Below are 24,094 nucleotides of genomic sequence, written 5' to 3'. Positions count from 1 at the left end.
TACCAATCATATATATATACATATATATAAACATATATATGTATATATATATATATTTCTTATCATTCAGGGTATTATTAATTTAAATGCAGGCAAAGAATGTCAAGAGGGGAAGCAAATTCTATCTTGGTTGACAGTTACATGTGGTGAGTCTTCCTGGAAAACTGGAAGGTGTGGGCAGAAAATAGGCTAGACAAGATGCATGTGATCAAGGCTGTGTAGAAAAGCTGAGGTATAACCCTGAAATAGTAATGGGAAGAACACCAAGCATAGCAGGCACCAAAGCCAAGGATAGAGAGTAGAGTATCCAGTCAAGGAGAAAAGCCATAATTGGCAAAAAGAAGTTGGTGTCCAAGCAGATGTAGCTCAAACAGGGAAAAGGAGTAGTTCAGGAATTGGTAATCAACTTGATCCTTATTGTCATTATAATCATGAGAGCTCCCTGTTACCATCCCTACCATGACAACACAGCTTCACATAATCTATGATCTGGCCTACACCTTCTTGCCCACCCCTCTCATATCAGGCTCTTTCTAGCTCCCTATGTTCTATCCACAGTGGGCACATCTGTGCTCTTCACACAGTAAAGTTTGTTCCTACATAAGAGCCTTTGCTCATAAATGCCCTTTTTAGGTCTTTGCCACTTCCTCTTGACAGACTTTTCTTTCTTTTATTCAGGTTTCAATTCATATTATCACCTTTCAACAAGATTTTCCTGATTTCCCTATTCAGTATATCCAATACTACCTATATGGTACCACATTATTTTGTTTTATATTCTTTGTAGTACTTAGATCTATTTGACATTATCCATCCATTTACTTGTCTATCTGTCCATCTATCTATCTATCTATCTACTTTTGTTATTTATTAATTATCACCCATTATTATATAACCAGTATTGGGGCAGGAACCTGTTTTCCTTCAAACTGTGATTTGTAGTATCTAGAACTCATGGTAGATGTTCAAAAATATGTGTTGAATAAATGAATGAGTGAGTTGAGTATTAAGTGCTAAACTCCACTGCAGGCTGGCTGGTGTGGCTCAGTGGTTGAGCATTGACCCATGCACCGGGAAGTCACCAGTTCAATTCCCTAGTATATGTGTGGGTTGTAGTCTCAATTTCCAGTAAGGATGTGCAAGAGGCAGCCCATCTCTCTCATCCATGTTTCTCTCTCTCTCCCTCTCCCTTCCTCTCTCTGAAATCAATAAAAACATTTTTAAAATAACAATAAATAAAAATTCCACTGTGTAATTTTCAAAACTCACAGCAGCTCTGAAAGATAAGTATTATTTTCTTTTTACCAAAAAGGAGGCTGATGTTTTTCAGAGACTAGTTGACTTGCCCAAGATCACGTTGCAAGTAAATATGTCTACAATGCTCATTTTTTATCCCAATATAGTATCTTCCTTATTGACAGATAAGGGTCACATGAGATAGTGAATAAACTATAAAGCACTATAGTAATTAATGTAAAATATTTTATTTCAATACTCATTATTGGGATGGCACACGTATTTGCTAACTGCGCATGAACATCAGCTAGATTACACTCTTTGAAGATACACGAGTTCCTAATTTTCTTTAGTTTTTATTATGGAATAACTATACCTAAATCAAAGTCTAGAGAAGTATACATCTGCTCATGAATTCCCTTTATTACATTTGTGATTAGCTGCTGATCTCAAAGAAGTTCCGTTCTATGTAATGACGCCAACACCAGGGCAAAGCATTAGGGCCCTGGCTGACACAGGAAAACCTTACACAGCGATGGTACTGCAGGGTGATTCTTTCTTAACTTTGGCTACATCAGTAAGCCCTTCAATATAGGGTAATATGTAAAGAAAAAATTAGTTACACCAGTTCATTCTTTTGGGGTAATAAAGGAAAATCATGTTCACACAATTTCAAGAGAAAGAGAAAATAGAACATAACAGACATAGTAGTGAATAAAAATATATTGATGTAAATAATCCAGAAATGTTGTGAGACTACATAATAATAAACTGAATGCAACATTGATACAAATTTGAATGAAAATGGAGTAATAAAAAAATAAGCATGAAACTGAACTTAAATTCATTCATCTGCTTGTAATCACTTTTGCATCTCAGTAAACTAAGAAAGCTATTTAACTTTCTCTGGGGTTTTAGGATGAATCTCGGCATATGTTAATCCTGGAAATGTTAAAGTCATCACTGGTCTTCATAATCAAATCTTTATTTTTATAGTTGATATCCTGAAGATATAAGAAGTTATTAGAAGTGATTATACCAAAAATGTGTGATTTAATAGATAACTATACAAAATACATGATAATTTCAGAAACTAACAAATATAAAATTTTTTAAAAATTATAAAGCACTTTTCAGCCCAACTGGTAACCAACAAAATATATACCAAAGCAATAAAAGATATAACTGACAAAAATGTAAAAATTGAAAAATGACAATATCTACTATTAGTTACAGTGTGAGGAGAGAGGCATTCTCGTATATAGCTTATGGGAATGTTGAATTTTATAGCCTTTTGGAGTGTAATTTGGCAATAGGTATTATAATTTTTGTAATTTGAAATGCAGGCTTGACTGAGTCCAGAAATTCATCCTAAGGAAATAATCATGATTCATGCAAATATATAGCCTTAAGAATGTTTATCACAGAGCTGCTTATACAAGAAAAAAAATAACTGATGACTACCTTTATGATGGGTCTTACAAATCATATTTCATCTATAAAATTACAATTTAAAATAACTATGCAGTACCTAAAAATATTGTAGAAAACAACTCATATCATTTTAAATATTCATGGAAAACTAAAATATTCATACTGCTATTACTGAACTTGTAAAATATATTAGTGCATGGAAAAGAGACTATGTGACTACAGAGCAAAAAAAAAGTCAAAAGCAATTATCTCTTGGTGATAAGATTTTGGATGACTTTTTTTTTTAAGTATATTGTGAAAATTTTCAACAGTGAATATTGAGCTGATTGCCGGGAGATAGGTACATGGTGGGAGGTAGAAGATGGTATAGGAAGGATAAATGTTGATGGACAGTGACTTGACATGCAGTGTACAGATGATGTGTTGTAAAATTGTGCACCTGGAGCCTGTATAATTTTGTTAACCAGTGTCACCCCAATAAAATCATACAAAGGGGAAAAAACAGTAAATACTGAATTATTTTATAAAAAGGAAAATATAAAGACACAAAATTATGATTAATGATTTAATCTGTATCACAAGTAGATAAATAAATGAGAAATATCACAGGGAGCAGAGGAAAAAAAGTAAATTAAAAATTAGAAAAGCAGCCGAAGCCGGTTTGGCTCAGTGGATAGAGCGTCGGCCTGCGGACTGAAATTTTGTTAACCAGTGTCACCCCAATAAAATCATACAAAGGGGAAAAAACAGTAAATACTGAATTATTTTATAAAAAGGAAAATATAAAGACACAAAATTATGATTAATGATTTAATCTGTATCACAAGTAGATAAATAAATGAGCAATATCACAGGGAGCAGAGGAAAAAAAGTAAAAAAAAAATTAGAAAAGCAAATATAAAGACAGGAATGGGAGAGATGGAAGAACCGTATTACAAACTGTGTTTCAGTCCAAGAAATGCACCATAAGCAGGTAGTATACCCTTCATTTTTGTTGTGTATACCAAAATTCATGGTCAGCAAAGTGTACAAACTTTTATTTTTTTATTTTTATTTTTTTAAATATATTTTATTGATTTTTTACAGACAGGAAGGGAGAGGGATAGAGAGTTAGAAACATTGATGAGAGAGAAACATCAATTAGCTGCCTCCTGCACACCCCCTACTGGGGATGTGCCCACAACCAAGGTACATGCCCTTGACCAGAATCAAACCTGGGACCCTTCAGTCTGCAGGCCGACACTCTATCCACTGAGCCAAACCAGTTAGGGCAAAGTGTACAAACTTTTAAAAATTCCATGTTTCTTTATTGTTTTCATCAACATCTGAAAAGTTGACATTATTTTTTCCCCAGGCCTTATTAATGACTTGGAAAATTCTAAATGAAATGAAATACAGTACACAAATTAAAATCACTATCAGGTACCATCATTAAATATGTTGTCTCATTATTATTATTGTATTGCAGTCTCTAATATTCTGCACTGTACAAGTCATTTTTGTGTATTTTATCCCATTTATTCTCATTTAAACCCTTGGAAGTTCTTTGTATCATTTCCATTTTACAGATGAAGAAACAAAAATCTAGCAAGGTTACATAACTCCCCAACATCTGGGGTAGGCTCAAAGTGAATGCAAACTAACAAAACTAGCTTTCCCATGTATTCTTCTCAACCTAAACTTTACTTTAAAGAATACCATTCATACCAGCCATGAAATTTCTATGTTTTATTCTCCTTCTATAATCATAAATTATAACTTCAAAGTTGTTTGCTCTGATTCTATGATTGATCACAATGAGTATGTAAGAGCTGTTGATTACAGATCATCACACTACAGAATTTCCAGCTACTTTCAGCAAATCGTATCACAGACTTTTCCACATTCCATGTACATGTTGTCAAGTTGTGCAAATTATTTTGATTTTTTTTTTCAAATTTTAGCACAGCTCTATTCTTCACTTCTAAATGAATTTTAAAAGAATGTATAAAACAGCCCTCACTGGTTTTGCTCAGTGGATAGAGCGTGGGCCTGTGGACTGAAGGGTCCTGGGTTCAATTCTGATCAAAGGCACATGCCTGGGGTTGCAGGCTCGATCCCCAGTGGGGGGCATGCAGGAGGCAGCCAATCAATGATTCTCTGTCATCATTGATGTTTCTATCTCTCCCTCTCCCTTCCTCTCTGAAATCAAACATATATAATTTTTAAAAAGCATTTTTTTAAAAAAGTATGCATGACACAAAATATATATCAAGATTATTTAGGAGATGTGCATTAGGTGAGGTGATTATAAAATTATAAATATGTATTATATAAATAATTAAACACTTAAGAGCTTTTAAGGATGATGTCAAGATTAAACTGGGGGCAGATTAGGTAACTTTACTACAATAGTATAGTTTTGTTTCCTATCCGGATTGTAGAATTTAAAACATCAAGTTTAGAAAGTAGCCTCTAAGGAGCATAAGAAATAATTCGCTTCTTGTCACAGACTCACCCTCATTCTGGTTATTTGGGGGCGGGAGAAGGTAAGTACTTATCTAAGCAGATAAGCCCTCTGGCATCTGGACCCTGGGTTCCTGTTCATATTCCCATGCAATGATGGCATTTGCCTCCACTTCGCGAAAGCCTCCCACATTCATCTGCATGCTGGTCAGGCTCAACAGTATTTTTGGAGCTCAAACTTTTCCTCTTAGTTTTAGAAACCTTTACCAACTTAACATTTTCATTTGGCTGTCTCACAGGCATGTCACAAATAATTTGTCAAAGTGTAACTCATCTTATTCCCCTTGAATTTTAGTGCTTCCTTCCTTCATTATCTCAGGAAATGGCAGCACTGTACATCCAGTTGCTCAAACCAAAAACCTGGCCATCATCCCTGATTCCTTACGGTGTCCCACCTTCATGTGCAGTGCCCCAGCAAGCCTCTGCTTTGTTCCGACTAACTCTGCCCTGAATTGACCCAACATCCTTTACCCCCACTGCCCATATGGTAGTCCAAGCTCCTTACAGAATTTCATCTCCACTTCCAGGCACCTTCTCCCCAAATGGCCTTCACACAACATCCAGATAATGTTTTTAAAACAAAAATTACAATAACAACTTCCATTTCCTTTCCAATGTGTTAACCATTGATTTTACGCCCTCCAATAAGTATACATCTCACAAGCTTCCATTTCTTCTTTTTAGAGCTTTAAGATGTAGTGGACATATGCCGTGCATGTTAATGCACACAACTTGATGAGTTTTGACATATGTATATACCTGTAAAGCCATCACCACAATCAAGATAACAAATATATCCATCAACTCAAAAAATGTATTATGGCTTTTTGATACCTCCCCCCTCCCTTCTCTACCTATGTCTACAGATAACTACAGATCTGCTTTATGTCACTCAGAATCAGGTGGCATTTTCCAGAAATTTACAGAAGTGTATTAGTGCTTCCCCTTCCTTAAACTACTCACAGAGAGTCTAAACTGATTTCTTTCATGTCACTCTTACAAAAACAAACAAACAAAAACAACAACAAAACAAAACAAAAAAAACAAGTGAGCAAGTTTAATGCAAATCATTGGGAAAATGCCAGCATGGTTGTCCAGTTTTTGGAATGGCTTGTGAAACTTTTGGAACACTGCAACACTTTCATGAACTTGTATCTTTTTTACTTTAATAAAAATATATTAATAATACACTTCTGTTTTTAATTAAAATCTTAATAAGCCTTTGCCTCCATTCAGTTTTGAAATTCAGATTTGTCTCTCTATTTTTTAACAGTATCATCTTGGTTTGAGAGATTGTATTTTGCTCGAGACCCAGTGATGTTAGTTAAAGCAACTGAGTGGTCTCTGTGTGTGTTTACCAAAGAACTAAATCTAACAATGTAAGAAATTCCTTATAATGTAAGGAATATATCATACTGTAAGAATTGTTCAAAGACTTTTCCATCAGAATTTTTTAAATTTAATATTTGATGATTATATATAACTTATTTCAGAGTATATATACTTCTGATTATGAAGAATATTGAATTAATATTCTAAACTGTCATTTTTCTTCCCAGAATAATTAGAGCATGTTTTTGCTTCTTTAGATTTAAGAAAGAAACATTTTAAGTTGCTTTTTACAACAATCATCATGAAGGGAAATGCCAAAATACAATTAATTTCACTTCTCTTTGGAATTTGACATTTTCCATAGCTGAGGAATATAAACATGCATCACCTAAATGAGCAGTATTTTAATAGCATCATTTTTACAACTTTTTAACTGGTGACACATCTCTTCTTCATTTAGGGAGACGTGTGGTGAACAACTGTGGGATCTAAAGAACAGGTAAGATTTAAAGCATGCTTAAGTTTTTGTTGTTGTTAATCTTTTAAATTTTCTTTGTTTTGTTACTTAATAGTATTTTTTTAGTACTATATGTTGTAGCCTCTGAGAAAAGTGTTAGCAATTTTATTGTGGAGCATGAGGAACAAAAAAGAACTTTTAACACTTTCAGATTATTCAGAAGCTTAAAAAACCTACATGAATGTTCTGTATATGATAGATAGACATAGAGACATTATAGATGGAGTACAATTTTAAGCTCAAAGAAATGAGTATGTTTTTATGGTCAAGAGTGATTATGAATCCATAGCGTAAACTTTTACAAGTTAATTTTTTTTACAAAACATGTATTGCTATAGTAGTCTTATTCTTACCTCAGGAGAATAAGTCAGTGAGTGGTTGATTTTATTCCCCAAACCTTCCTCATGTAGAGCCATGACTCAGCACCTGAAAGTTTGGGCAATTTCAGATCCACCCAATACTGGAATGAGATGGGTTGGGTTGATGAAGGGGGAGTCAACAGTTAATGGAGTAAGAAAGAGAACTGACATTTTTTTCTATTCCAAAAAATAAATGATAAAGTTCAGCCAGATAACTTTCCTTTTATTAGCATAAAAATACGAATAAGTAAAAATTCATTTGTAGCAGAACTTGGAAACTGTGCTTTATGTTTATGGTTGTTGCTGTTGTTCATTGTTTTTCTGGTGACTATTATGAGTCGATCATTTATCATCATGAAAAGGTCTCTTTCCTCTCAACAACTGACATATCTTGGGAAAAATGTTTTGGTAATTTATGGTCCCCCATTTAAAAAGCTATCGCAAATAGTCCACCATCTATTATTTTTCATAACTATAGAGCAGAGTTCAATGGTGGGAGAGTAGAGAGTGTCCCTTCACTCTGAATCCAAAATACTGGGTGAAATCCCAACACCACCCTTAAGATCCAACCTAATCACCCTAGACCTCAATGGTTTCATTTTCAAAGGAGGCGAATACTACCTATGCACAGGATTGCTATGGCATTTGAACAAGTTATCACTCTGAAAGTATTTGGAACTTGCATTAGTAAATGGCATAACTGGTGAGACTTGGGATCTAGCTCCCTAGTGCATTCTGTCTGCAATCCCATGAGCCACACAAATGAATTTGCAAGGATTGTTGCAGGTGTTTGTACTTGTAATTCAACTTTATAATTTAAAAAATGTATTTTGGGGGTAAATCAACTTACCATTTTAAAAGCCTTTGTCATCACCTTCATGGCCCTATGTCTGGAGTTCAGGAAAAGTCCTTCAGCCTCATGAACATCTCTACCTGCCTTCTGGTGCCTTACATTCCTCTAATGGGCTAAAGCTCGGGCCCTCTCCTCTATTTCAATGGCCCTGGACTGGGTGGTTTTATATACTTTTTAAATATAATTTTATGTCAGTCATGTAAAGAATATCTGATTGCCCCTGTTTCCATGTGAATTCTCAGGAAAGATGAGCAGCATGACTGGGATCACCTGCTAGAAAAGGAGGGGAGCTGGAATTGGGACCCATCACTCTTTCCACAGCTCATGTACATTGCAAAATGTCCTGCTACCTTCCTTAGTGAGATACAATATTTTCATACAAATATTCCTAGAAATATAATCACAGTGATTTTATCCACATTGGTGTAGACAAAATATTTGATGGAGAAGAGGAGGGGGAGCAAAAATGATTGCTAGTTCCCAGGGTGGGTGAGAGCAGCTAAACGGTAAGTAGTAAGACAGTTGCACTAACTCAGCTTGGTGCCTTGGACAGTCTCTATGGGAAGGCATACATAAGCACTCAAAAATTATATACAACTCTTTCCTGCTTGGTCAGTTGACAGCCTCAAGTCCTCTTGCATGTGCCTTTAAAATCCAGTTCATCTGCATTTCTATGATAACTTAGCAGACAAGTCCCAGCTCCTATATTTCTCTCTACTTGTTGGAATTCTTCTCCTTCCCAAAACCCCGAAGATCCTCTTTTCTGTATGTTGCTGCTTTTCTACTGTTGGTGTGAAATCTGTGGTTCATCTGAGTATACGTGCTGAAGTCAGGGAAGAAGGTAATTATTATATCCCAATGCACATTGAACATTCCTTTAGAGACACCAGCCTTGAATTTCTATAAGAAAAAAAAAATTTCTATAAGAAAAAAAAAAAAGCTGTTAGGAAAAGTAAAAATGAGGCTCCTACATGATTGGTAAATTATTTAATTTAAAAAATAATTGTTTGTAATTAACTTTATTAAAGTAAACCTGTTTCTTTAGACAATTTATCCAAAATAGACTATTGAACAAAATTTAAAAAAAATAATTTTCTTTCAGCTCCTACACACACACACACACACACACACACACGCATACAAACTTACCCATATGTACACACAGATTATAACAAAGTCTCTTCCCTTTTTCAATAAAATATTTATATGTTTTTTTAGAATAAGTAATGTTGAAAAAGTGATTTTGGAGAAAAGTTTAAGTGACATTAAACTTTTATATGTTATGACATTTTTAAATGGTAAATAATCTTTGCCTATCAAACACTGCGTTTTAAGTAGTCGTTATCTTACTTCATAAACAAGAGGCTGACTGTGTTTTACTGTAGAAATACGTTTTCATTGTGCTGATACCACAATATAGATTTCTCTTTCCTCAGATTGTCTCCACTCTAAACATACTGCTTGATAAAGATGACAGTAAAGTTAACTTGATTGCTAGGCGGCTGTATTGTTATCACACTAGATAAACACACTTATTTCCTCCTTGGAGTATTCCCGGTGAGGCATTTCTGGACAAGTATAATGCTTTCTTTTGAGTTGATTATGATCTGATTCACTCTAAGTAATCACATGGGTATCCTTTTTACTTTTTTAAGGCTAGATTTAAAGCATAGAAAAGTTCAGAGGGAAAAGGTAAGCTACTAGATGGTATTTTTCAGGGCATGATTAGAAACAGGATGTTCTTATTGAGAAATATTTGGAGTCTCACACAAAAGAAGGAATCTAAATTGTGCAACATAAGCACATTGGCATAGATTGTGAAAACTTAGTGTTATCTTGGGATCACGGGAAAGTTTTATTTACAATATCAACTTCGCTCATGAAACTCAAATAAATGCTTCCAGAAAGAAATGAGGTAATAGCAATGAACCAAACAGTTGTTTATTTTGCATGGCTGCCTCTATATTTCCAAAGAGATTTATTGTTCCCCTGTGAATCTTACAGAGAGCTTACAGTTTCCTTGCTATAGAAAAATGTTCATTATCTACAACAAGTACTTATTGTGAGGATCAGAAGGCACCAAGAGGGCAAACGTGCAGCAGCCAAGAAGAGTTCAAGGGCCAGGAAGCACTGAGTGCAAGCTCATTGTTTGGCTGGTCAAACTACAAGATGCACCTAAAAAGGATTCATGTTCCCTAGGAAACCTGGCTTCTACATGACACCTTCAGACCAGGAGAGTGCATGCCATGCCCTTTTGTGAAGGAAAGGAAGAGTGGAATTAGTCTGACCCCAGTAATGTCACTAATGCTGGCGATGGCCCCATCACCACCACCAGGAAAACACATGGTGGACACCTCCCAGTGCCTTTGCCCCAGGATAGTCCTTGAATTTTGATGTCATTTTGGGGAATCTGCTCAGGATAGAGTCGGTCCTGTCTGCAGTGCCCATATACTTCTAACCATGCAATAGTATTAATACTTGGATTTTATAAACTCTCTTTCTACATATTTACATTTGGAAAAAATGTTAGTATTCAAATGGGCTATTACAGGATAGTGAGTTAACTGGTTCCAATGCTGCCTACAATGTAGCAGGGAAGAGAAGAAAAGAAGGCTTGTTGCTTGTGCCGTTTAGGGCAGGAAAAAAACATCATTGGTTACTAGTAAGCATGGATAGTTACCAAACGTAGAAATGAGAAAAAGTCCTTCCATCTTTGAAGACTCTTATTATTAGTTCTGTCTTTGAGTGGCTGCTTCTTTGCTATCATCAATATCAATGATGGAACACAACAGTGATGTGCAATTCTATGGGTTATCCCCACGGCACATTCATTGTCCCCATCACCTTGACAGTGGTTTCCAAGATTAATTCAAGTGTCCGTGGCCCCATCTATTAATTATTGCTGCAGAAGCTCTTCACAAGACATCAGAGTTTTATTTTGTTTTTTTATTTTTTTAAAATATATTTTATTGATTTTTTACAAAGAGGAAGGGAGAGGGATAGAGAGTTAGAAACATCGATGAGAGAGAAACATTGATCAGCTGCCTCCTGCACACGTCCTACTGGGGATGTGCCCACAACCAAGGTACATGCCCTTGACCGGAATCGAACCTGGGACCCTTCAGTCCGCAGGCCGACGCTCTATCCACTGAGCCAAACCGGTTAGGGCCAGAGTTTTTTTTTAAATTCTAATTTATTTATTCACAAATATTTCTTATGTTTTTACTCTCTAGAAGTTGCTATACAAGTAAATTTTTTTTAAAAAATAATTATTGGTGAAAGTATTACAAGTCCCCCCTTCCCCCCATAAGACATCGGAGTTTAGCCACTCTTTTGTTATTGTGATGGGAAGTCTCTAAAGCCTCAGAAATTGAAAACAAACAAGCAAACAGAACTGACTGGAGTTTTCAAGTATCAATGCATTGAGGGTTTTTTAAATCAGTATATGTCCTATCTGAATTCCTCCTTTTAAGAAGATTAATAGAAGATTAATTAATTTAAACAATAATGTATATAGTCATCATTGCCAGACCTGATATGAGATGATAAGTGTTTGATCCAATTTTCCTTTCTGGATAAGGTTTTCTTTCCTATCTCCATGAGGGACCCAATTCCAGTCACAGTTTCTGCCAGTGAGTTCCTGGGAGTGGGTGTGAAATTGGGATAGACGTTTGCTCATCTTGCTTCGGTCCAAAGAGTCCACGGAGGATCTTTGATGAGCCCACAGGGGTTAGGGCCATTGTACGGATGCAGGTAAACCGGGATCGGACGGCCAACCGCTCGGCTGGCACCTTCCAGGTTCCCAGAGATGCGCTGTATTCGGCTGGGTGGAGGGTAGGGGTTTAGGTGGCCAGGTGCCACAGCTTGTACTTAGGGAACATTAACTCCCATTCTTTCTGCCTCTGTCAGTGTGATTTGTTGTGTTTGTTTCATTCAAGAAAGCAGGCAGTCAACACACTCTGCTGAAAACTTTCTCTAAGAGAGTGACCAACTCTCTAATAGATATTTGACACAGCAGATGTTTGGCAGTATAGGACAGTGGACAGTGAGTGCAAAGACAAATCACATTGCACCTTCAGCAGCGCATATACTAAAATCGGAACCACACAGAGAAGGTGAGCATAGCAAAAGCAAGTCACAGATTTTCTTTTAGCGTTGCTGAGCTTTGTAAAATTTTGTGAAGTTTTACTCTTCTGCCTGATGTTACGGGACGTAATGGCAAAGAAAAACCCTCACATGCAGATAATGGTGATTCTTTATCTTAGATGGCAGAATGACAAACACACGTACATGTGATACCACACTTTAATGGGTGGAGCTTAACAAAAATTTCAATATTGTGTAAATATGCTTTGTCCTAATGCCAGCTTAAAGTAGAATAATCATTTGACATTGTAACTAGTTTACCCATATCTCTGTGTAAAAGGAAAGCATCTTGCCTTGTTTGATGTTCTTAGCCATGAATATTAGAAATCACCTACCCTAACGGCCCTGAGTAGGCATCTCAAATACTGTGATAACACTTGGCCCATGGGACTCACTCTGTATGTACTGGGCAAGTGTATCAGTCTTCTATGCCGTGTAACAAATTGCCACAAACTCAGTGGCTAAGACAACAAAAATGTATTAGCTCACAGTCTCTGTGGATGGGTAGAGGCACGCCTTACCTGGCTCTTCTGCAAGGATGCAGTCAGTATGGCAGCCAGGGCTTGGTTCTCTTCTGGAGGCTTGACTGGTACTGGACCCACTTCCATCACTAAGGTTGTTGGTAGAATTCATTTCCTTGTGATTGTTAAGAGCAAGGGATCCAGTTTCTTATTGCCTTTTGGCTGGATGCTTCTCTCTGCTCCTAGAAGCTGTCTGAAGTCCATTGCCTCGTGGCCCTCTCTGTAAGCCCTCTCATAGCATGGCACCATACTTTTTTAAAGCCAGCAAGGAAGAAATAGAGCCTGTGGCACCAGTCTGATAGCAAAATAAAGTCTTATATAACATAGCATAACCAGGGGAGTGAAATCCTGTCACCTTTGCCAGATACTATTGGTTAGAAGCATGTCACAGGTCCTGTCCAAACTCAAGGGGACCTGTTATACAAGAATATAGCCATCAGGAGGAGAGGAGCCTGAGGACCACCTTAAAGTCATCTGCCAGATAGGTATCGTCATACAAAACAGTATCAGGGGCAGCCCTGAAATCCCAACTTTGAAGGAGAATTTAAAATCACATTAGAGGAAAAAAAACATGTCAGTTTGGCTTTACTAAAGAAAATGTAAAATAGCTGTTGAGTTGTCACTACACTAGATTTGTGAAAACACCATATTTATAGCATTTCCTACTATAAGAGGCTGCATCTCAGGACATAGGAATGTATTCTTAGCGATTTTGACAAAGAATAGAGTGTGGGCCTCTTTCCTTGCTGAGTGCACTCTGAGTTTCAAGACTTTGAATAACACAGTTTGTTCTTAATGCACACCTCCTTTGCCTACTTTTATTTGGCCTGTAACAACCACAGAGGTGATTATATACTATGTAATTATATGTTGCAGTTAATACCATTTTACCATCTATTTATCCATAGGCCTGTTTTCTCACATCAGCACTTAATTCTATAATATTTAAGCCAAAAGCTCCAGGCTTACAAGTCTTCCAGGATGTGAAAATAATAGACAAATTATAAGTTATTCCTCGAGGGAACAGTGTATTGGGACATGTGAGACCATGTAGCATTGGAGCAGCCACAGCTGGTGATCCCTAAAAAACTCCCACCTGCGTGTCTTCCTGGGATTCAAAAACAGATACGATTTCTGAGTGCCCCTGCAGACCATAATTGCCACTTTCTACTTAAGAGAAGTAATCTCCAAGGTAACCAGGATACACGCTTTACAGCAATTTATAACTAGGGCAATCTGAGTTAGGAGCATACGACATATGAACCCTAATTCAAGGGAGATTTTCTTTCCACACCAAAACAATAAACAAAAAAGCACTGAAATGTTTTATCCCATATTGTCTCGTTGGGGACACCCTCTTTGTCTGTCACATAATGAACACGTGACATTTTCAGGTCACTACTAACCCCCCTCACATGTGACAGTGATCATGTGGTAATCCAATGTGTGTGTGTCAGTTGGGACCCTGTCAGTTGAGAACACTCAAAAAGGGTTGAAGAGGGTTCAAGAAAGTGATTATTCACAGACAGGCAGGGTTTTCCTCAAGTAGATTTTGAAAAATTCTTGATTTTTAATTGATGTTGTTTTCCATTTTTAAGTGATTTTAATTAGCCTTCATTTCCATAACTTTGAATAAGAAATATCAGCCAGAGGTCAGTAAGAGTGCAATGGCTTACCCAGGAAATACTGTCTCTTTAGTTTTTTCTATAAAAAGGATCATCTCTGTCTATATGATTGGTTCCCTTTATTTGACTGGATAGACTTGTTTCTACGGAACAAAGACTTGAATTCTATCTATAACTTTTATACTGCCTGAATAGTAATTCTAAAATGCAGATTTTTGTGTCTCCTCCCTGCCTGGGTGCAAGCTTTCTACAAGGAATGTAATGTATTTCGTGATTGGAATCTTTCATCTATGTCTAGCCTTATCTCTCTACCTTATTCCCCCTTCCACACATCCTGTGCTTTAGTACCGCTGAATTTATCATATTGCTTCCCCAAAGGTTGGCTTCTCTTATGGTACCATCACTTGTATATGTGTCTCCTTCAGTTAGCCCCATGGTACTCTAAATAACTTCTAATAGCCCTTATCATGCTCTATTATAATAATGTGTTTATATGTCTATACTTTCCAAATTCTGGAGAAGAATTTGAAGGTAGATAACTCATCTAGTTTTTCTTTGTATTGCTATAATAGACTTAAAATTAATATTTATGAACAAATGAATTAAACCACACACAAAACTTGAGAGGTCTATAATAATGTTTTCAATGTAGCTGCAAGAATTTATTGACACTTTATCAAGCAGAAGGTGTCAACTTAATAATTATTTTTAATGTTATTTATTGATTTGAGAGAGAGGAAAGGAGAGAGAAATATCAATTTGTTGTTCCACTTATTTATGCAGTCATTGGTTGATTGTTGTATATGCCTTGATTGGGGATCAAACCCAAACCTTGCTGTATCAGGACAATTATTTAACCAACTGAGCTACCTGGCCAGGGCCTAATAATTCTTATTACAGTCAGAAGGGTCTAAATAGGAAATTGAGTAAATATTTGAGTCAATTTATAGGAGTTGTATCTTTTTTTTTCCAGTTCAAAATCAGAGAGATTATATCACTGTCTGGTCTTATCTCTAACTCTGATAGTTTTCTAGGTTTCACTGATGTATTCCCTAATCACTTATGTGCCAGTAGCTTAAATAATTGTGGCATGCATTAATTCACTACCACCAATCTGAAAAACCTAGAAGACTTTAGGATTTGAACTTGTCAAGTGGTTGGGCATAAAGGAGAGTACTTCATGCTGAAAATGATTGTTTGATAGTTTTCTAGGTTTCATTTCTCTAGAATATGCTTAGATCATTAATTCTCTTCCCATATAGCTAGGGGCCACCTCTCCACCCTTTCCACCAGGGACCAGTGGTATAAAACTTTAAAGACATTGAATTCAAATCAAGGCTATCAAAACAAAAAAGACTGGGGATAAGGTACTAGTCAGAAATCATGAAAAAAGAAGCTCAAATATCTTCCCTAGACACCAACCCCCGACTCCTAGTGTATCAGAACAAGGATGAAAATGAAATATTCTTTGGAAACACATAATGGTTCCTTGAGAAAACATCCACATAAAACTATATATAGAGGTTATTACTCCAAAGTAAAACGATCTCATTAACCATCACTTTGTCATAAAGCCTCCAACCACATACCTACTGACACATAACTTCCCATAGGAGCTTCTTATGGCACTGCTCAGATGACCAGACAGATGAGGAACAGCTTCAACATAAAAGATAACAAAACAAAGATACAAATCATAAAAAATAACAATTAGATAAAAATGAAAGGATCCTGGATATTTAAAATATTGTAGTAGATAGACAAAAATACAAAGGGAGAGGTAAAAGACATAGTTGAGAAAAATGTCCTGGAAAAAATATCAAAAGGAAAAAGTGATGGTTGATAAGAAAATATTATTTTAATGAGGAAATTAATTCAAGATATCCAATACCTGATTAAAATGACTTCCAAAATGGGAGACCATGTAAAATCTAAAGAATGAAAATAGCAAAGATATAACAAAAGAAATCTTTCTTAGAACTGAAGGACATGATTCTCCAGATTGAAAGGATCCAATGACTGTTCAACATATGGATTTTTTAAAAGACCTACTGTGTTGCCCTGGCTGGTGTAGCTCAGTTGATTGACCATTATCTCATGCACCAAGAGGTCACCGGTTCAATTCTGGATCAGGGCATATGCCTTGCAGGCTTGGTCCTCACTGGAGGTGCACAAGAGGCAGCTGATATCTCTCTCTCTCTCTCTCTCTCTCTCTCTCTCTTTCTCTCTCTCTCTCTCTCCTTCTCTCTCTCTCCCTCCCTTCCTCCCTTCCTCTCTCTCTCTCTCTCTCTCTCTCGAATGTACCAAACCATCTTTCTTAAAAAAAAAGACCTACTGTGATGCGATGTATATCATGGGAACATTACAGAACAACCAAGTTAAAGATTGTAAACCCATGGAGTGGAATAAAGGCAGCGGAGAGGGCAGTGGTGATCACAGGTCACATACTGAGGAATGGGGATAAAAATGTCATTGTAGTTCTCAAAACAACCTTGAAAACTCGGAAGCTAAAAGACAAGAAACTTTCAAACTTCTAGAGAGAAAAGGATTTCCACTTAGAATTCTATATCCATTCAAACTATTAATAACGTGTGAGGCTGTAATAAAAACAATTTCAGACAGGCAAAATACTTTAAGAATTACTGCCTATCATAAGAAAACTGAAGGACATGCTTAAGCAACACTTAGCAATAAATGACATAACACAAAACAAAGATCAAATAGCAGGCCAAACACAGGAAGGAGGTGAAAGGAAGCCCCAATGAAATAGTTATATGTTGACATCTAAAGCAACAGGTCCAGATTAGAGTAGGAGGATGAAGCATGGATGTCTCTGAGAGTTCATGGAAAGTTTGTAGCCATTTCTGAATGTTTAGAGAGAAATATTGATAGGCTTGTGTTAGGTTTATTGGAACTCTTTTAGAAATAAGATAAGGCCAGGCACATAAAGTAAATTTTTAAAATTAATCAGGGACTTGTTCAAAGGAAGATACATTTTTATAATATACATAATCTTTTCTCTTAGATCTTATCTGCAGAGGCTTTGGAGGAGGATGGAGATTATACTTTCCCTGTTCCTCCTCCAGCCTGAGCTATCTTAGGAGCTGACAGTTAAAACAAAACAACTTGCTGAGGAAAACAAAATCAAGTGGTTGAGGATGGAAGGTTAGGACTGGAAAGATCTATTGGACTTAAATTTCAATATTTTCCTAAGACACATTACCTTATATTTCTATATATACCTCTAATTCCAACCTTACCACAGTTTGAACTAAAAGTTAGTTTATCTTTTTATTTCTTTGTCCTTAATGCTTGTGGGTGGGAACACATGCTCTCTTAAGCTTATGCTTTAAAATAACAATGAAGTCAGAAGAGTTTACCATTAGATAAACTTACTTGTTCTTGCTACGAATAGATGAATCATTAAATGTTACAAGTAGTCAGTCAGCTTCTTCTACCTCAGCTTGCTGTAGGCCAGGGTAGAGGAAGAGAAAGCCGTTAGATTTACTTGTCTACTTACCTTGTTGTGCTAAATGTAAATATCACCAACCAATCTATCAAAAATTTAATTCCCTCCCTTTTTTTTCTTATATACAAATACTACCTTATTAAATAGGAATATTTTGCTATAGAAAAGAAAATTTATATTGAAAAAGGGTCATTAAAAGACTTAAACAATTAATTGTACTATTGACTCCTTACTATGATAAAGTATAAACTTTTTTCTTTAAATATCAGAAGAATGGAATTAAAATATAAGTATTGCTCCCTAAAATTAATGATAAGACAAGTAGGCAGATGCTTACATAATATCTTTTCCCAATTTCAGGGTAAAAATAGCAGGTAGATTATGTGAATAAATATGGTAATTGAAACCTAATGGGAATTGCAAATTTAGAGTTTCAATCTCCATTTTAACAAGAAGAAGCCACTTACAGAGAAAGAACTCTGGGGATCAGTGACTCTTCAGAATAGCACTAGCCTTTAAAATTGAATTCATAAATACCAAGGGAATGGATGACTCTTGCTTTGTCTATTTCCAAACATAGAATTTCTTTTTAAAATCATATATTTTGTTCATTTTTGAGAAGAACAAGAAATATAAGGACAGGAAGAAGAGAGGAGGAGTAGGAGGATTCAAATTTATAAATTATACATCATTTTATTTACTCTCATAGCCTTTCTATTGGAGCAGGACCTAGAATGATAGATTCAGACATTAATGTTGAAAATCATATTACAATGTCAGTTGGGTACACCTCCATTCTTTCTTTTGACAGCTAAATTCATGTGCTTCAGACGTGAAAGTGAAAGAAGTCTTGGTTGAATTAGTTGCACGATGCTTCATTCTAAAGCAGACAGCAGCCATCTTATGGCTCATTGATGGAGATTAAAAATTATTTAATTTATGAGGAGGGTAAAAAGTCCAGGTTATTCACATAGAAGTCCCAAAAAGTTCTCTGGTAAAGGAAAGTTCAGAGCCCTATATTTTTCAGATAATCATGGAATGAATAGTTTTATTTTTCTACAGCAAGGACTTCAGCTTAGTGAAGCTAGTTAACTGATCTAGAATATTAGCTCAGTCACCAAACAATTAGAGGTATGAATTTGTCTGCCAGACATACCCAATTATGATAAGAAGTCTTGATTTACTCCTTTAAGAAGAAAAAGTGTCTCTCATTTAAGAAAGTCATGGTTATTGCCAGTGAAGCTTGCTAAAATGTATTAAAGAATAATAAAGTGAACTTTATTAAAATGCACCCTTGGGAGCAATCCCATCATCCTCTATAGCTGAGAGAGCAGAAATTGTCTATTGGTCCTTTTTATACTTAGCTCTTTATAGATGACTTTTTACCAAAACGATTAGGGGAGTGTAACTGCAGTCACCTTTTGAAATGATCTATAATGTTGGGTGGCTCGCTCAGGATACAGATTAATTCTACACCTCCTTATTTTGTTCATCCATTATTTTAGGCATGATCTTAACTTATGAGAATTATATGTTTATTATTTCAATAAATGATATTAATCATTAGGCACCTATCAGGTGCCATTCATAAGCTACTTTCATATACAAATGCTATTTCATGGATTCACAACAGCCAAGCAAAGTAGTTGCCATTTTTAATCTTCACTTTATAGAGAGGAAATTGGGACTCACCCCAAGTTTTCCATTTTTTTCTGTATTATTTAAAATGTTTGGTAATGAACTGAGAAGATAGAAAGTGGTCAACACATGTTAGTTGGCTTATTATTAAAGTCCCCTACTTAGTTGAACTTGCTTCTCTTTTAATAAATGGAAACAGACTGTAGCCATAACAAAACTATTTGGATCTTTCCTCCTGGAAGTCCACTCAAAATATATGTACTGGAGGGTACAAAGAGTGTGTCTAATGAAGGAATGGATGATTCCAGCAAATGCGCTATGGTCTGTAATGAGTTTAACACCTGGCAGATAATGCAAATGGCACTGAAAATGAGCTCACTTTTGGCTTCCTTATGCCCTATTCAATTGAACAAAACATGCATTAAAAGTAAGTCCATATTCTTTTGTCTTACATGCACACGTGTTTTGAATCTGAGCTATGGCTCAGTCAGTGCACTTAGAGAGAGTAATTTCATTAGCTTGCTCCTCTCTGTTTGCTCTACCAAAAGATGAGTTTTATGGGTTTCAGGGGAGGTTTTATTTTCAACCCCACCTCTTGTACATGGGCAGTTTCACCTTCTGTCTCCTAATTTGCAATGTGGTTATATCATCTAAACATAAATTTCTTTTCTCCCTAGCACTTTTTCACCTTTTAAAAAATGGGAATGATCCATATGACTAAAGAATGTCAGGAAGGGAAACATTTGGGAAGAATTAAATGGGATGCAGTCATTCCGGATCTCGATCATCTTATCCAACAAGAGCCAAATAAGAGAACAGCCACAGAGAGTTATGTGCCAAAAGTTTAGAATTCCAGAGTGTTTAGAACAGAAAGGTGATTTAAAGTTGTCATGGTTATATAGCTCCAACAAGACCCATATTGAGATGGTTTAAATGTAAGAGGTAGATGAGGAAATAAGATTTTTATTTTATATAATTTATTTAAAGTATTTCATGTAGAGCCTGGAGATGTTTCAAAGCTTTTGTAGCATACTCTTAAATTGTAAAATGGACTACAATAACTTGGACACTTCCTAATCGCAAATCACCCAGATAAGAATAATATTAAATGCTAAAACATGTAATAATTTGAAAACTTTTGGTTGACCTTAAATTCTATTAAAGAAAAAAAAAACTATGGTGTATAAAGGGTCAGAATCCATAAGAACATGAGATTTCTCTAAAGAGGAAATAGAAAGTGAATGTATACCCCGCATTTGTCTTTGCAATGCAGCAAATGACTGATGGCATGATGGTACCATTCTGGAGGTTGGGTCTGTTTAAGGGTGCAATAGCCCTAAGGCCAAGAAGTGGATGGCTTGTTTGAAAGGTTACAAAATAGCCTGGGAGATTGTTATTGATTTATTTCTTTGTGCCTACATGTTATCATGTGATTAGGCATTTAGAGATTGTGATTTTTCTGATTTTGCTTATAGAGATAAATCATTAGTAATTGTGGTAAGACAACAGTCATTTACTAGCTATCGAAGACCCATTCCAGAACACATGCTAATTAAAGAAATCTAGTTAAGGAATTTCAGTTGAAAAGAGCAATTAGACAACCAACTTGTTTAATTGGAGACATCAAAGCCAAGCTCTGCCTGTTGTCCACATCTTATGATGCATCACTAAAAAGAACCCACACCGGAGTTGAGTAGATGACTCTTTAGTTGACTTTAGACCAGAGCACTCAAATGAACACTTGGGTCCAGTTGACAGTCACCACCATGAAACCAGTCATTCCTTAGATAACTTCCCTCAAAGTGTTTACTTCCCCAAACCATAGTCAAAATATATTTATATTAATGAACAATATATATTCTTAGTCTTTTATTACATCTTGGTATGTTAGATGCTAAACTACAAATAGATGTATTTTAACAGTTAAGGCCAGCAGAGGGAAGCTTTGGGTTACAGAAGAACAGACCTAAGTGGAAGAGACAGACTGCCCCAAGTGTTCAGAGGGTCATAAATCAGCTGTTCATATCAGTTGCTTATAGAAGAATAGGGGGAAAGCTGTAGCTAGAATCCATAATCACATTGGCTTACTAAGGTGAGATAGTCACTTTAAGGTAATTCCAGATCAATCCACTGGGACAAAATACAGTAGAATCCTATCTAATAAAGAGGGAATATGCTAATTGACCCTCACACCATCGCAAAGATGGTGGTACCCACAGCCAATAAGGAGGGAATATGCTAATTGACTGCCACGCCCTCAAAGATGGTGGTGCCCACAGCCACAAGATGGCCAGCAGGGGAGGGCAGTTGTGGGAGACCAGGCTGGCAGGGGAGGGCAGTTGGGGGCGACCAGGCCAGCAGGGGGCAGTTAGGGGTGATCAGGCCAACATACAGAGTCAGTGAGGGACGATCAGGCCAGTAGGGGGGGGCAGGTAGGAGAGGCAGGCAGGCAGGTGAGTGATTAGGAGCCAGTGGTCCAGGATTGTGAGAGGGATGTCCACCTGCCTGTTATTGGGCCTAAACCAGCAGTAGGATATCCCCCCAGGGGTCCCAGATTGGAGAGGGTGCAGGCTGGGCTGAGGGACACCCCCCCAGTGCACAAATTTTGTGCACCAGGCCTCTAGTAGGATATAAAATGAATCATATATAATAAAAGGCTAATATGCAAATAGACTGAATAGCAGAACAACTGAACAACTGAACAACCAGTCACTGAACAAACAAGGGGCATGCACAGAATATGGCGGGCATCAGCAGCAGGTGGCAGAGTGTGGAACATGGAGGGCATTGGCCACAGCAGGATGGTGGAGCAGGTGAGTGGGGGCACCAGACCAAGGCAGGGTGCCAGTTGCTATCAGCAGGGTGGGTCTCTGGTGGTTACTGAAAATTCTTTGCTCCCGGGTGCTACGGTCCCACCCAGTGCTCACACCTGCTGCCGGCACCAGCCCCACTCGCACCCGCTGCCAGCACCTGGTGCTGGCCCCGATTGCCCCTGAGGGCTTCTCCACCTTCCTCTGCTCCTGAGGGGTGATCAGGGCAGCAGTCGCCATTCACACCTGCTGGCGCCAGCCCCAATCTCTCCACGCAGTCAGTGGGTGTGAGCAGGACTGGGGCCTTCAGCACATGGGAGAGGCAGTGGCAGGAGCAGGACTGCAGGCAGACAGGGGACTGGGGCCATGGTGGGAGGGGCCAGGCGGGGGCACAGAGGATGGGCAGAGACCTGCCCCTGTGCCCACCACAGCCTCACGTCCCACAGTTCCTTTCAAGGTGGACGAATTCATGCCCTGGGCCTCTAGTATTTCAATAATAGGTCACAGTTGGGAGGTGTAAACACAGTCACCTAATGTATTCTGAAGATACAATGATCCAGCGGTGTTTTGATGAACAAGCTCTCCAGTAGTAAAAAACATTTGATGATTTCTTTAGTTTAAATACTTTTACTTTGACTGATTTCTAGCTATGGCCCCACTCACAAAATTCCTAAATATTTGCCAACAGGCTTTTATAAACCAGTAAGAATTGGGTCAAACATATCACTGAACGTAACACTGAGAATAGAAGGAGGGATGTAGCACAGAGAAGCCTTCTGTACACATAGTGCATTTTGGTGGCCCTTCCTCGAACAAGAACTCCAATGTCGTGGGAAAAGCCTGTTAAACAGGAGCAGCTGCAAGTCCTAATGAGAGTAGGCCATTAAGCAAATTACCAAGACATGGATTTGGACATAAAGAAGTAAGCAGAAGCACAGTATCACATTAAAGCCAAAAAGTAAATTGTTGAGCTCTGGCTGGGTGGTTGAGTTGGTTGGAGCATCATCCCATACACCAAAAGGTTGCAGTGTCAATTCCTGATCCGGCTATGTATGGGAGGCAACCAATTGAAGTTTCTCTCTCCTCTCTCTCCCTCTCTCTAATTAATGTAAAAAAATTAAAAAATCAAATTATTGAAATTAGAAAGAAAATAAGTCTCATTATATATAAAATATTAAACAGTACAAATTAGACCTCATAAAGGTATGGGAAATTCTATTTATAAAGATATACTTTTTACTATAAATTTCCACCTTCTTTAGGCGTATAATTAATTATAAAGGAACCAGGTATAACTTCCAAAAATGGCAACAGTAAGTTTATATAATCGAATAATTAATTTCATTAATTTTACTTTTCACTGTTATTGATGTAGTCACCCTTTGAATTTTGCTTCTACAAATCAATCTCTAGTATGAGCTGACTAATTAATGACTTCATCATTACTTGCCTTTCATTCAATTATTTTAGCATTAATTTATACATGGGAATTATGAACATGCTTTAGTTCCTCATTAACATTAAAATCTGCAACCAGTATTTTTCTGAAAATCTTGTGGTAAATACTTTTTTTATATTGAACATTTTGTTTCTCCCTTTACCATGCTACTTCCTTGTTCACTTGAAGGGACTTAATAATATCTTATCTT

At 36.9% G+C, this 24,094-nt stretch overlaps 1 protein-coding gene across 18 annotated transcripts in view; it reads left to right on the top strand.

The window, feature by feature from the left end:
• PTPRD (protein tyrosine phosphatase, receptor type, D) overlaps positions 1 to 24,094 on the top strand; it is an 865,179-nt gene that overhangs the window by 189,443 nt on the left and 651,642 nt on the right. For all 18 annotated transcript variants that reach the window (XM_014550614.1, XM_014550624.1, XM_014550612.1 and 15 more), the window contains exon 2: positions 6,968 to 7,006. The gene's annotated coding sequence lies outside the window, so the exon portion shown is untranslated. The remainder of the gene's footprint in view (positions 1 to 6,967; positions 7,007 to 24,094) is intronic.

The sequence above is a fragment of the Myotis brandtii genome, unplaced genomic scaffold, assembly GCF_000412655.1.
Source record: "Myotis brandtii unplaced genomic scaffold, ASM41265v1 scaffold606, whole genome shotgun sequence".
Classification (NCBI taxonomy): Eukaryota; Metazoa; Chordata; class Mammalia; order Chiroptera; family Vespertilionidae; genus Myotis; species Myotis brandtii.
This window is presented reverse-complemented; position numbering and strand designations above follow the sequence as displayed.